Here is a 12836-nt window from a genome sequence, read left to right as displayed (position 1 = left end):
AAACCTATACAGTGCGCAAACGAAAATATGTTGAAGTTGCCTAGTGTAATGTTTTGTTTTGATCATATTAAAGTATTTGATTCTAACACACTTCAGAAATAACAAAAAAATGTGCTTCATTTGTGTTCCTAATACTGATATATTCTGAAATACTTACACAGTTTATTTAAATGTTGTCCTGTGCTAGGAAGGAAAAACCTCTTTCCTTTTCCCCAATATCCAGCAAAATTGTCACATAAAAATCCTCTAACTTTGAATTCACAGAAAGAAAAGTAAACAAGTGCCCTCAGAAGACCGCGCCTGACATTTGACCTCGGTTTTTAATACACTGCAAATGTGACAAGATAAGAATAAGATTTAAAGGGCTGTTTACAGAAAGGAAGTTTGTGGGAGAAAACAGTAAATACGGTTTAGGCAACGGAAGGGACAAACTGAACCTGGAGAGCCTAAAGCAAATAAAACCAGCAAATAAAAGCCAGAAAATGTGAGTTACAAAGCCAATGGTAATTAACGGGTGGAATGCATTCCTAGGTCAACTTTCTGAAAGCCCCCAAGATATCTTCAGAAAACCATACAGTTGTGGGGGGCATTCCCAGCTCTAGGCCGCCAGTGGCTAATGTTCCTGTTTGGTACTGGGAGCACCTTCCTGAGTAGGTTTTTCTCATTCTGTGTAATCTCTGTAGGGCAAAGTAACATAAACACAGATCACTGCATTGCATGCAGCTCAATTCTGCTCCTGAAGGAGTTTGTAAGGATTCTCTTCCATATTTGTAACCATTCTATTTCGACTACGTTTCCCATTTTTTTCTTTCAAATTGTAACATTTATTCATTTCTTTAATTCTCTAAACGCAATAGCTTGTTTTACGAATTGCAGATAGTTTTGGTAGAGAAACTACTGTGTTTTGTTTATGCCAGAGAGGGGTTTTGGGAAAACGTAGTTCAAAATCTTAGTCGAGTGAGACAGAATTTAGGAGTTAAACTCGGGTGGCAGAAAATCATTATTGAACAAAACTCATTCTTGGTCGTTTTTTTAAATAAGCCTAGCATAAATCATAACACAAAAACATAGGTTGCTGAAAAACTGGGCCTCTTAAAGTAACCTACTTGGACAAGCCTATTTATTTGTTTAAAAAAAGCTAGTTTCTCAGTCTTTCTTCCATTCAGAGTCGATAAACTGAATAGGATTGGTTTGAGATAGTTATGCAATCTGTGGTTCACAGTGGCACTGTAAGCAGCAAGGATGCAACAGTAAGTAACAGCTAAATACTGCATTATTCCTCATCGAAACAAATATGTTTTGAGACCAAGGCACGCTGTTCATGCTTGCGGAGAGGTATGCAAAGATCATTGTGCCTTCTGTTCATATTTTGCTTTTTCAGAACGGTGCCCCATTGCTCTTACACGATAATAAATGCATGCCTATATTCTCAGAATTCAGCGAAAGCCACCATGTTAATATTTTTCCCTATTGATTTCTAGCCATTTCCCAAACAATAAAACTTGAAATTCAGTATAAAGCTGAGCAAATTATGTCTAAGTAGGCATAACGTTCTTCTAATTGACCTTAATTTCCAGGGCTACATTAACGATTAGAAGTAGTACATGGAGGTAATGGGTTCTGGAAACATGTATAAATAATGGTTGTAAATATGTAAATGAGTGTAATTTGTCATATTTTCTATAGTTACTTCTAAGGTGTAAGAACCATCAAAGAGGAATCTGTAATGCATTTGTTGTGAATGGAATTCCATGTATAGTGCCCCTGTGCCAGGAATTCTGTCTTCAGGTTCAAATAGGGCCCATTCTTGTCCCATAGTGAGGAGCGTTTTGTAATAGAGACAGCAAACTAAGGTGTCTCTACTATAACAAGTATTACGGTGAAAAAGTGAGCTATTTGTGTTGCATTATTTTTCAGTGTGTGTCTACAATTTCTCGGTGACGTTTTATTTTCTCTTAGTTCTGCTTACAAGAGACTAGTGAATCATGAGCCCTTACAAGTCTCCTTCCTCATAGAACAAAGGTATATCATATTTTGTAATGCTGATGGTTGTGCATTTTGGGTTCAGGTGTTTTATATCTGGATGGTAGCTTGTTGGTGGGGAACAGCTGGTAGGCACAACTTGAGGCCACACATGGCGAGTCCTGCTCGCCTTAAGTTGAGGGGACTCATGGAGCCTCATCACTTTACTTGATTCCTTTCTGGACCTTGCTATGCTTTCCTTTCTCCAGTGGAGGTAATACACCTGGTGGTGTGGGCTAGGTGAGCCATGGATGCCTAGTCATAGTCAGTCATCGGGTCTCACATGTTTATAGTGGGGCCCCTTGAGAGTACGATTATAGATATTGGAGTCATGCATGCGACTTTGTATGAGGTGGCAATCTGGAGTTGTGGGTAAGACATGTTCTAGTAGAACATTCCAGTAAAATGGTGAATGCCAGGTTGGCGGCACTGTTATTTGTGGAAGGGACTAATGGTTTAGTCAGTCGTGCCAGGTCAGTTGTCATTGCTAAAAGGCTAGAAGGCAATTGTACGGTGGCTTATCAGACTGCCATAGAGTAGGGTGCCATTGTGAAAGGATTGTTGTTCTGGCTGGAAGAAGCCCTCTCACTCATGCTCTCTTCATTCATGGTGGAGCACATTAGTGTGTGTGTGTGTGTGTGTGTGTGTGTGTGTTTTTACCTTATCTTCCAATGGTTATGATACATCAGTGAGCTATTAGCAAAGCCTTGGTCCTTCCAAGCTCTCTTATTATGCACACAGGCCCGAAATTGAAGCTTTGCACTGCATACCAGGGCCACTCCAGTCTTTGGTGATTGCTCCCGGCATTGTTCCTTTTGCCCTGCTGATCTCTGCTTCTGTACTAATGAAGCAGATCGATATTTGCTCTAATGACTTTGTTATTGTGGCACCCCATCTCATCCTATTAAGAGGGAGCCTGCTGTGGCTCCACTCTCAGGCTCTGAGCTTCAGGCAGGCTATTATCTAACACTGAGGCAAAGCCTACTAAGAGCAAAATGCCCCCCCACCCCTTTTCCGTCAAAGTCAGGTCTCTGGCTTCACTGTTTACGGTCTATCAGGAATTCAGGCCTGTGGTGCTGAAAGAAGTTTCAGAGTGGGGGTGCTGCCATCAATTTTGCCCGAAGTCTTAGGGGTTGAAAATTCCAAGTGCCACACAAAGCACAAGTATAGCAAATGAGTCACACCCATTCAGCAGGATAGTGAATAGGAGTGGTATGCAGCTGGTGGTAATTTTGAAGCACACTTTTGCAAATATATCACTGAAGGATGGTGTGATTGCACACCGTCATTTACAGATCTCACATTTTCCATTGGAATGACTGACTCACATTTTCCACTGGACTGGCCACAAAATTTGCATGACAATCAGTTTTACTGATAAAATGATAAAGCACAAAAACAATGTATGGAAATCGGTTTTTAGTAAATATTTACCAAGTGCACATCCCGAAGTAAAGGGTCTTGATTTTATGTATCCTAATAAAATCTTTGTTGCCATTGCACTTCAGAAATACTGAAAATTATCTTATTTGTGCTTTATTAACTGCTATATAATTTGAAATATTTATGCAGTTGTCTTACCGGTGTTTAAAGGTCGTTGAGAAAGAAAAAGCTGACGTTATACAGCCTTTCCTTTCACACTCCCTGTACCCCAGCATGTTTGTCAGATATTTGTCTTTCCAAAACCCCCATAACTTTGCAGTCAGAAAAAGAAAAGTAAACATCATTTTCCATGTTAAAGGAATAAGCAGCAGTTTGTCAGAAGACCTGCTCTGACATATGACCTCTGTCTTTGATCCCACAGCAACTGTAACAAGGTGAAAGCAAAATTTAAAGGCCTTATTGCTCATTCATCTTCTGACCTCCAGCATGGTTATTTGTGAGGATGCTGCAGCACCCTTACTTTCAGCACCCAAAGTACAGGCATTCGGAGCCGGGAATTGCATATCCAAGATATAGCAACTTTCAGAGCACAGCCAATAAACTGACAAAATGTGGGGCTCCTTCCATATCTCTAGATGGGTCATTGAGGACAGTTTTAGTTGTGTACCTGCTTATTGCTTCTTTGCTTTGTGTTTACCTCGTGAGAAGGATATGATCCTTTTTTTCTACTGCAGTTTTGACATCATATAACTTTCCATAATTGTAAATCAAGGTATGTGTCAAAACCCCTTTCAGAGGGCATGGTGCATGGGACATACAGAGGCTACCAGGCCCAACTGTAGTGGCTGAGGCCTTTTACTTCTTGTGTCCTGGGGCCCGACCTACTATGGATCCCACTCAACTGGGCCAAGTACCCCTTCAGCACTTGATTCTCAGTTGTAGCTGCGGTCAAGCAGTCAGACGCCCTTAAGGGTGATGTAGCTACATGTCAGTGAACAAGGCTCATAACACAAAGTGCAAACCGTATGAACAATAAATCAGTGTTCAGCCAAATTCTTGCTTTTTATATTCATATGCACCAACACAGTCCCCTTGAGGTCGGGGGTTTAGTAGTTATCCCACACTCTTTCGTATAATCTGCTCAGGGTTATTTCCTGTTCACTGGTGCTGTTTGCATCAGTGAATGCCGACCATTATGCCATACTCAAGGGTTGTGCCTTCTAAAGTTTTAGGCACTCAGTCAAGTGTTTATGGTGCTGCAGCACCGTTTCCAGCAAGTTCCCCTGGGGCTTAACTGGCACAATTTATTTCATACCTGCTTTCAGAGCACAGCACAGACGAGTTCAGCGATGCAGCGCTTAACTTCAAACACACACCTGTGAGTCCTACTCAGTTTGGAGAAGTCAGGCCCTTGCAGCATCACCTGGTGGTGCAGGCTCTCTCTCTGGAGCTGCGCACCAAAGGTCTCTCAGATGTCGGAGCATTTCCCTGCTCGCAACGAAGCAGTAAGTTGACTCTGCTCAATAGGGGTGGGGAATTCTTTCTTCAGTGCCACAACAGAGCCAGTAAGGGTGTAACGTCACCCACGGCATCTGTGGTATTCTTCTGCAGGAAGTTTGAGGGCAGTTCCCTCGCAGCATGGGTCCAAACCACCAGTCGTGGCCTAATTCTCTGCTTCAGGTGGCGGCCCGAATCTTAGGACAACATTTGCACAGTCAGCCCCTCCTAGCATATGGGGTTGCCACGGTACATGATGATACAGGTGCTGGTTCTTCCAGCTGCAGATCTGCAGCCTGGACAGTTGCAAGTCTTGGCACTCGTGGAAAAAGTTTACCCTTGGCCCCCTCTGTCATATGGCATTACCTCAGTACAGCTATACGGTTACAGCAAGACCCAAAGATGCTCAACACATGACTCGGTCTATGGCGGGCCTCTCCAGGAATACAGTGGTCTCCGAAAATAAACCTGCACATGGGTGACGGCCCGATCGGTGCTCAGCAGAATCTTCACACTTCGCACATGGAGTCCTCACGGTAGGTCTCCTCACTGAACCTAGCTTCCACCAACGCTTTCCTCTTCCTCACAGGGCACACTGGGCTTGGTAAGCTGGCTAGTGCTCCACACTCAAGGGCAGGTGATCTTGGTTTCCCTCCGTGATGTCCCCTCACCCAGCAGGTAGACTAGCAGGCCTTGGCCCCCAGTTTTGGTCACAGGCAGACTTCCTGCAGAGCCTCCCCTTCTCACACAACCCATCTGGCTGCTTGGCAGATGACAGATTTTTGGGGTACTCAACCTCCCCTTTTTATAGCCCTTTTTCAGACACCAAATGTAATTTAGGGTCTTTGAAATGTTATCCTAGGGTTCTGCTTCTTTTTGAAGTGGGCACTTCTCTTTATCTTATTTCATGAAAGATATCTGTCACAGCAGGCACAAATCCGAAGCTGATTATCCGCAACAAAATTCATGGGAGTGACCAGGGTTTACACCTGGATGTCAGCCACAATCATAGGTGCATGAGAGGGTTAATCCCAAACCCCAAGCCCTACTCTTTATGATTCTCATATCAGCTCCCTTCCTGAGATGTGTCCAGGCCCCTTCCTTGTGATCAATCACTAATATTTCAAAGAGCTGTTTTTGGAATCTAAAGGGAGTCTCTTCCTTTTCTTCAGTGTGAGCTCTACCCAGCTCACAGGAATGCAGCAAAGCAGAAATATGTCAGGAGATTCCTCTCCTCCTCATGTTGATACCAAGCAGGCCTTGGCATCCTAAAATCAATCTCAGGATCCTCTATGCTATGTACCACTGCAGGCACACTCTATGTACGTTCATAGCACCCTTCCTTTTCAGCACTAATACCTCTACACATTATACCCTCACAAGTGCAAATGCCTTCAATATGCACAATGTCTGCGTGTACTGTTCAGCACTGAAGCTTTTCTATCTTTAACCAGGGTGTGTTATTTCAAAACACAGCCAGTGCCAGTATTACACTCACTATGTGCGTGCTGCACAACTCTCCATCCTTCATGTCTTGAAGCACATGCGGTCCCTGTGCACGCCCTGCGCAGCACTACATCTCTCTTGTAAGGTTTTCCTCTTAGCATACCTAGAACCTGCTTATGTACTAACCACACATGTTACTGCACAGTACTGCTCTATCCTTGTATTGTACCCTTCTCAGGTACACATACATAAGGTGAGTGAGCCTGTAGGCCTCATTACAGTGACACAGGTTAAAAAGACTTTGTACCACACATGTGCTGCTTAACTCCTGGTGAAGGCGGTGGCTTTCCACCACTAAGGGTAGCACTTTGGGCATGACTCCTGGTACAACAAGATTTCAGTCTGTAAGACAGGCCTATGTCATGGCTCACATGAAAGATCCAATGTCGCGTAAGAGAAAAAAATCAGCTTTAGGGGTCCAGACAGCAGTACAGTTGGGCACTCGGGACAGGGGTACACGTCACTTACCATGCAGAGGATTTTACTAGCCCAAAAGTATGTAAATCAAGATATGCAAAAAATAAAACTTACTTTTATTATCAAGATGGCACAAGAATGGAGGCAGTGAAAGTGATGATATATATGAGTATCAGTGTGTAGAGACCCTGTGAAAGTGTCTGTCACTGAGGGAAGAGTTGTTAGACCTATCATTATTAGGGTGGTCTTTCCCCAAACTTTTTGCCTTCCTCCTCCATTTTGTTTATCATGTGCCCAGGGCCTGTAAATTAAATGCTGCTACTAGGCCTGCAGCACTGATTGTGCTACCATCTTAAGTAGCCCTTTAAACACGTCTCAGGCCTGCCATTGCAGCCTGTTTGTGCAGTTTTAAACTGTCATTTTTGACCTAGCAAAATAAACATCTTCCCAGGCCCACACCTTCCCTTTTTATACATATGTCACCCTTACTGTAGGCCCCGGACAGTCCAGAAAGCAGGGTGCATTGTATTTAAATGTTAGGACATGCCCTTTTAAGTTTTAAATGCCCTGGTAGTGAAAAACTCTTAAATTTGTTTTTTACTACTGCACGGCTTACCTCTCTCATAGAATAACATTGGAGTTACCTTATTACAATTAATAAGCTGCAATTTCCAAATGAGACCAGGTAACCAGTTTGTGTTTTGTGTCTTTGGAATTTGAATGAAAAATCCTAAATTATGGTGAAGTCGAATTTTTAATTACCGTTTTGAAAATGCCAGTTTTAGAAAGTTGGCAATTTCCTGCCTTAACCATTTAGTGCCTCTAGCCTGTACCTTGGTCATGTGACTGGGTGTAGCTGTTGAGCTTTGTGCATTCCTCCTAGACCGCCTCACACAATAGAGAGCTTAGGTGTGCCTGGATGAGCCATCACTGTCAGGATGGAAGAGAGGAGCTGGGCCTAGCCCCACTTAGGTTTGAATATGCTGTGCCCAGCCTCCACACAAATGGCTGTATAGCCCCCAGTAGTTAGTCTGGAGTCAGCACAGGGAAGGCAGAATACCTAGGGACCTCAAAGGCAAGCCTCTAGAAGCTTCTCCTCAACCTCAAAGGGACAATTGTGTATAAATACTGGACATTAGAGACCAACTTTTCAGAACATGTCTGGACCTGTGCATACTTTACAATGAAGTAGTGCCCCTGTGCTGCTGAAGGACTGCCACTTTCCTGGACTGCACTCTGCTGGACTCCTGCTTTACTGTGCTGCCAGTTGCTTTCCTGCTTGGGTGAGAAGGACCGGACCTGCATCTCCTGAACCCAGATCCTGAGAGTGACTCAAGTGGCTAGTTTGCAGGCTTCCTGACTTGAGCCTCCAGGACATAAGGCTCCAATAACCTTGCACCCGCACCTGGAGTCCGTCATCTGTGATTTTACTGTCTACCCTGCCAAGTGATTCCACCCCAGTCCTGGACCCTTGGAAGTGGTCCTAAGGTGCTCTGCCAGCCTCTGTGGATCCAGCAGAACTGACGCATCTCTTCTGTGCAGTGCAAACCTGAGCAGAACTGATGTATCACCACACACCGTGGATCGGAACCGCTGCAAAGACCAGCATCACAGCCCATTGCAGCATCAGAACCACTGCTGTGTTATGCATCCTCTGTGCAGATCTTAGCATGCCCCATCGAAGGGAGCCTTGACAAGAAAGTTGGACTCCATAGCGCAGCCTCACAGCCCTTCAGAACCTATGCATCACCTTTGTCAACGGGACCTTTAAAGATGATGGCACAGGACCTCGTACCGCAGCCTTACTGCATCTTAGAAACAACGCAATGCTTCAGCTGTACAATGCATCTTTGATGTGGATCCTCTCAATGCTCCACAAACCAGGACTGAAGGTACTTTGTTCAGCTGGCCTAACTGGGTCCCTGTAACCAGCCCATGCTTCATTGTGGTCAGCCGGAACTTGTGATTTGTCCTGGTCAGACATGACCAGATAGCACCACTTGCCACTTTACACCTTGTAGCTCTATTTTTATGAAATCTTCAAAATTGAATTGCGCAAGTTCTACTGCTTGGGTTTTTGTCATTTTGGACTGGATTTAGAAATCGGCAGATGTATTATTCCATCACAACGGTGACTGATATCCTGTCCACCAAACTCTAAATCTCATTCTATCCTATGAGATTTAGATTTCGGCGGACAGGATATCTGTCACTGTTGTGGTGTAGTAACTTGTTGGGCAAGGTTTAAATCATGGCTTTAGTTTTTTGTTTCTATTTTTCTAACTCTGTTGAGGGTTCCTTTTGAAGTGTTTTCACTGTGTAACTGTTTGAAGTGTTGCACAAATATTTTACACATTGCCTCTGAGTTAAGCTTGACTGCTCTGTGCCAAACTACTCAAGGGTTGAGCACAGGTTCATTTAGGATTTGCTTGTGACTTCACCCTGAGCGGAGCTGCTGCTGCTTGAGGTGAGTTTCACCCCCTCAACCAGTATCCCAATTTCTTACAAGCGTGTTTTGCACTCTGCTTGATTATTGTACGTGACTGGGGAAGGTCTTAGGTGAGCACAGGAGTGTGGCATTACAGTTAAGACTGAATTTATGTATGGCTGCCGGGTATCTCACGGATTGTTTATGACACTGCACTTGTGGGTTGGTTTGCGGTTGGACCCTAGTCAGAACTGGCTGTGGTGTGAGTCCCAGCCACCACTTGTTTAAAGACGTGTGGCAGCGTATTATTTCCTCCCCGGAATTCACGCAGCAAACAGGCACAAGGCCCAAATACTGTCTTGGCACTTCTCATTATTGTTGCAGTACTTTCACATTTTCAGCGCCTCCTATAAATTACGATACAATCATGACCTTTTATGTACAGCTTTAGTCAAGGTGGACATGACCTGGGGGGCGAATCAGCGGTGCTGAAATATCCAGAAGGGTGTGCGGATTGTCGGCCTCCTCTGCTCCTTCCGATTGGCTGGGGGTTTGACGTGTAACGGCGCCGCGCGGGCATCTTAAGCCCGTGCCACTTTCTGTCGAGTCCACGGCTTCCTCTCGAGAAGAGCACTGATGCAAGCTCATTTCCTCTTCCGAGAATGCTGCACAGAAAAAGGGCGCAGCCCCTGCAGTCTTCACTATTGTCAGCCGCCCCTCTGCAAGGACCGCTGTAAGGAAGAGACATGTTCGATTGAATGTGAGTGCCAACTTTTCCTTCAACCCCTTCCCCTTATTTCAAAGGGGTTCACTTGGAGCAATATGTGGCATGTGCAACCGTTTCACGGCGTATAAACTAGTGGCAGCTTCTGTGCTCGGTCTGTGAGTGGCAGGATTTCCTGAACACTGCCACGACCTGCCTTCTGTAGCATCCTCTTTCTCGCCTCGGGCTCTTTACGTCATAATTAAAGTTTTGAGCTTTCAGCTGGCGACGAGGGGACATCAGAGAGGATTTTGGGCTGGCGCGGCGGGCGTTTGGTTTTTGGGTTCCCCACGTCTCTGAATTAGACTTCTAAAATGTTCCTCGTGGCAGGGAAACAGGTTAATTGTTGTTGTGGTCTGGCGAAGAAGGGAAACGGCACTACGCTTTTGTGTGAAGCTCAATTAAATGAAAGGACGAAGTGGAGATAACGACACAGCTGCAGTCACAAAGTGGGCACTTTGAGTTTATTATACAAGCCCGGACCATTTTTATTTTCCGGCTTTGTACAAAGAGCCTCTTCACACTGAAAGAAGGGCATGTTCTTTCAAATGCGCATTTCCTTTGAGGTGCACAGTTGCCGTTATGGTATAACAGCCCGGCACCATTTGCCTTGTAATGTTGTGACATTAGAATATTTATTACGTTGTGCAATCGCTAATAAAAGCCATTCACCTGTAGGTATTTCGCGCATACAGCCTTATTCAACACTAGTTGGTAAAAAAAAACCAAAGCAGGTTCACCTGTCTTACTTTTCTCTTCGCTCGGTAAATGACATATTTCCTCTATTTTTTTTCTTCTTCCCCTTCGCAGTTTTATATAGCGCGCTTTTCCCAGTGGCTTTAGAGCACTTTACACGAGCACTGGATTACATCCCCAAGGCCATATATATTTGTTTAGTCACCAGGAGTTCAGGTGATTTTCCCAGAATCACAGGGCAGCGAGCAGACGCCAGGTCTCGAACCTGGTTTCCCAGTTATAAAGTCTGCAGCTCTGGCCGTTAGGTCCCAACTGTTCCTTCTTATGTCACTTGTTCCAATTCAAATGAAAACAAAATAGCTATAACAAGTGAAGATACGTAGGCTCATTGTGTTCTGCCATTTGAGGGGTGGGATAATGGAATGAGGTCTAGACAGAGGAGAGACTGAAGATGGGGGAAGAGGAATGGAAGGTGAAAGGGTTTGGAAAAGGCACATTCCAGCCCTTCGATGATCACCTGGTAAGCCTTTGCTGAAAGGATGTTCTCAAACGATGTAATTCCTTTGTAGAGGTTTGCCTGTCGCTTGGTACGTTTTAGACTTTTTTGGTGCGGTAGGTCGTTTTTGCCTTGACTTGACTTGACGCTCACATACGGCATTCTGGTGCGTCTACACCCACAATGGGAAAGTAGCCAAGGCGGTACCTGCTGCACCGTGGAGAGCCACACCCTGCACTACTTCTGCTGACACTGCACAGTCCGAATTGCAGGGGGTCAAAGCTAGCCAGCACCAGTGGCAGCATGTGAGAAATGTTGTGTCCTTTATGCATCGTGGTCCTTTTTATTTGGGTTTCTTGAAGCTGACCACTTTCAGGAGGGCGAGGGGCTGATATCTCATCTAGCTGCCATTGGTGCAGAGGAAAGTAGCCTGCGCGCTTCTTGGAAATGCTCTGTGTTTTCAAATCTGAAAAGGAATTCTCGTGGAAGGTTGAACGATTTCACCACCCCGCCCACTCCCCCCCAAGACTTCCCACGTCACCATAATTTAATTTGACACTTGGTATCACTTATTGGCCCCAAATCTCACTGGTGACCGTCCTGGTGCTTCCATTGACTTTAATGTGTGTGGAGGATGGGGAGATTCACATATGACTTGAATCATTTTGTACTCACTTATGTCTCTCCTTGCATTCCATTCTCCTTGCTACCAAAGTCGGCACCACCAAAACATTTTTCACCCAATTTCCACTTACCTCTCATTTATGACTATCTGTGTGTAAACATGACAGCGTGTTTCACTATTCAAAAGATAACCACTGGTTTGTGCTACTTCTCCTCAGCTGTTTTCAGCAGTTTTGTGCTCCTTGCTCACAAATTCTCTTAAAGTGTTTGGAGAATTTGACATTTTGAGATTGAGGACTCCACCAGTGAAGCGAGGCTAATGTCACTAATGGAACATGTTTGGACAGATGAGAGGACAGTGAGCATGTGTTATGCCCATTAGGATAATGTAGACTAGACATCTGGAACTGGACAACATGTGAACACAGACAATGGGCACAATTCAGTGAGTTTAGTGTGCCACTTGGTTTAGTGGAATATAGGTCTGGAAACTACTGACCAAGGAGATATTTTAAATATGTAGGCACTAAAGTTCACAATGGTTTGAATGCAAGAGCACTCCAATGTGTTCATTAATGACGTTCTCTGTATGTTATTTAGCTCTTGTTGGAAGGTGCAGAGAAGGTGTGTTGGACTCACTGGCAACACGAACTGTATTCTTTCTGAAGGAGCAACAGCTGTCCTCTGGTGCACTACCACTCTATAGTATTGTATTGGAAACAGTGCATGGTGACCCCACTATCTTATAAAAACAGTTCTCATTCACCAACTAGTCTGATATGATGATCTTAATGAGTTTATCAGCTAGTCTGAAATATGCTTAAATGAGTATATCAGCTAGTCTGTTTTGATGCTATGATGCTTCAATGAGTATATCTTAAGTATTTCGTCCCCAATTTGAAGGATGGTCTTCATTCCACTAGAGCTTATTTAGTCTTAAAGTGGTTGGCATTCATATATATATTCGTCTAACTTTGTTGAAGTTGGAAGGTCCATGTTGTCAC

General features: G+C 44.3%; 1 protein-coding gene across 3 annotated transcripts in view; it reads left to right on the top strand.

Moving 5' to 3' along the window:
* The window catches only part of ELMO1 (engulfment and cell motility 1), a 1154836-nt gene that overhangs the window by 117748 nt on the left and 1024252 nt on the right, over positions 1–12836 (top strand). Inside the window, exon 1 of one of the 3 annotated variants that reach the window (XM_069215598.1) lies at positions 9879–10013. The exons of the other annotated variants lie outside the window; for them this stretch is intronic. The gene's annotated coding sequence lies outside the window, so the exon portion shown is untranslated. Of the gene's footprint in view, positions 1–9878; positions 10014–12836 lie in introns of those variants that run through there. 3 annotated transcript variants of the gene reach the window in all.

This window comes from Pleurodeles waltl, chromosome 2_1 (assembly GCF_031143425.1).
Source record: "Pleurodeles waltl isolate 20211129_DDA chromosome 2_1, aPleWal1.hap1.20221129, whole genome shotgun sequence".
Taxonomy (NCBI): domain Eukaryota; kingdom Metazoa; phylum Chordata; class Amphibia; order Caudata; family Salamandridae; genus Pleurodeles; species Pleurodeles waltl.
This window is presented reverse-complemented; position numbering and strand designations above follow the sequence as displayed.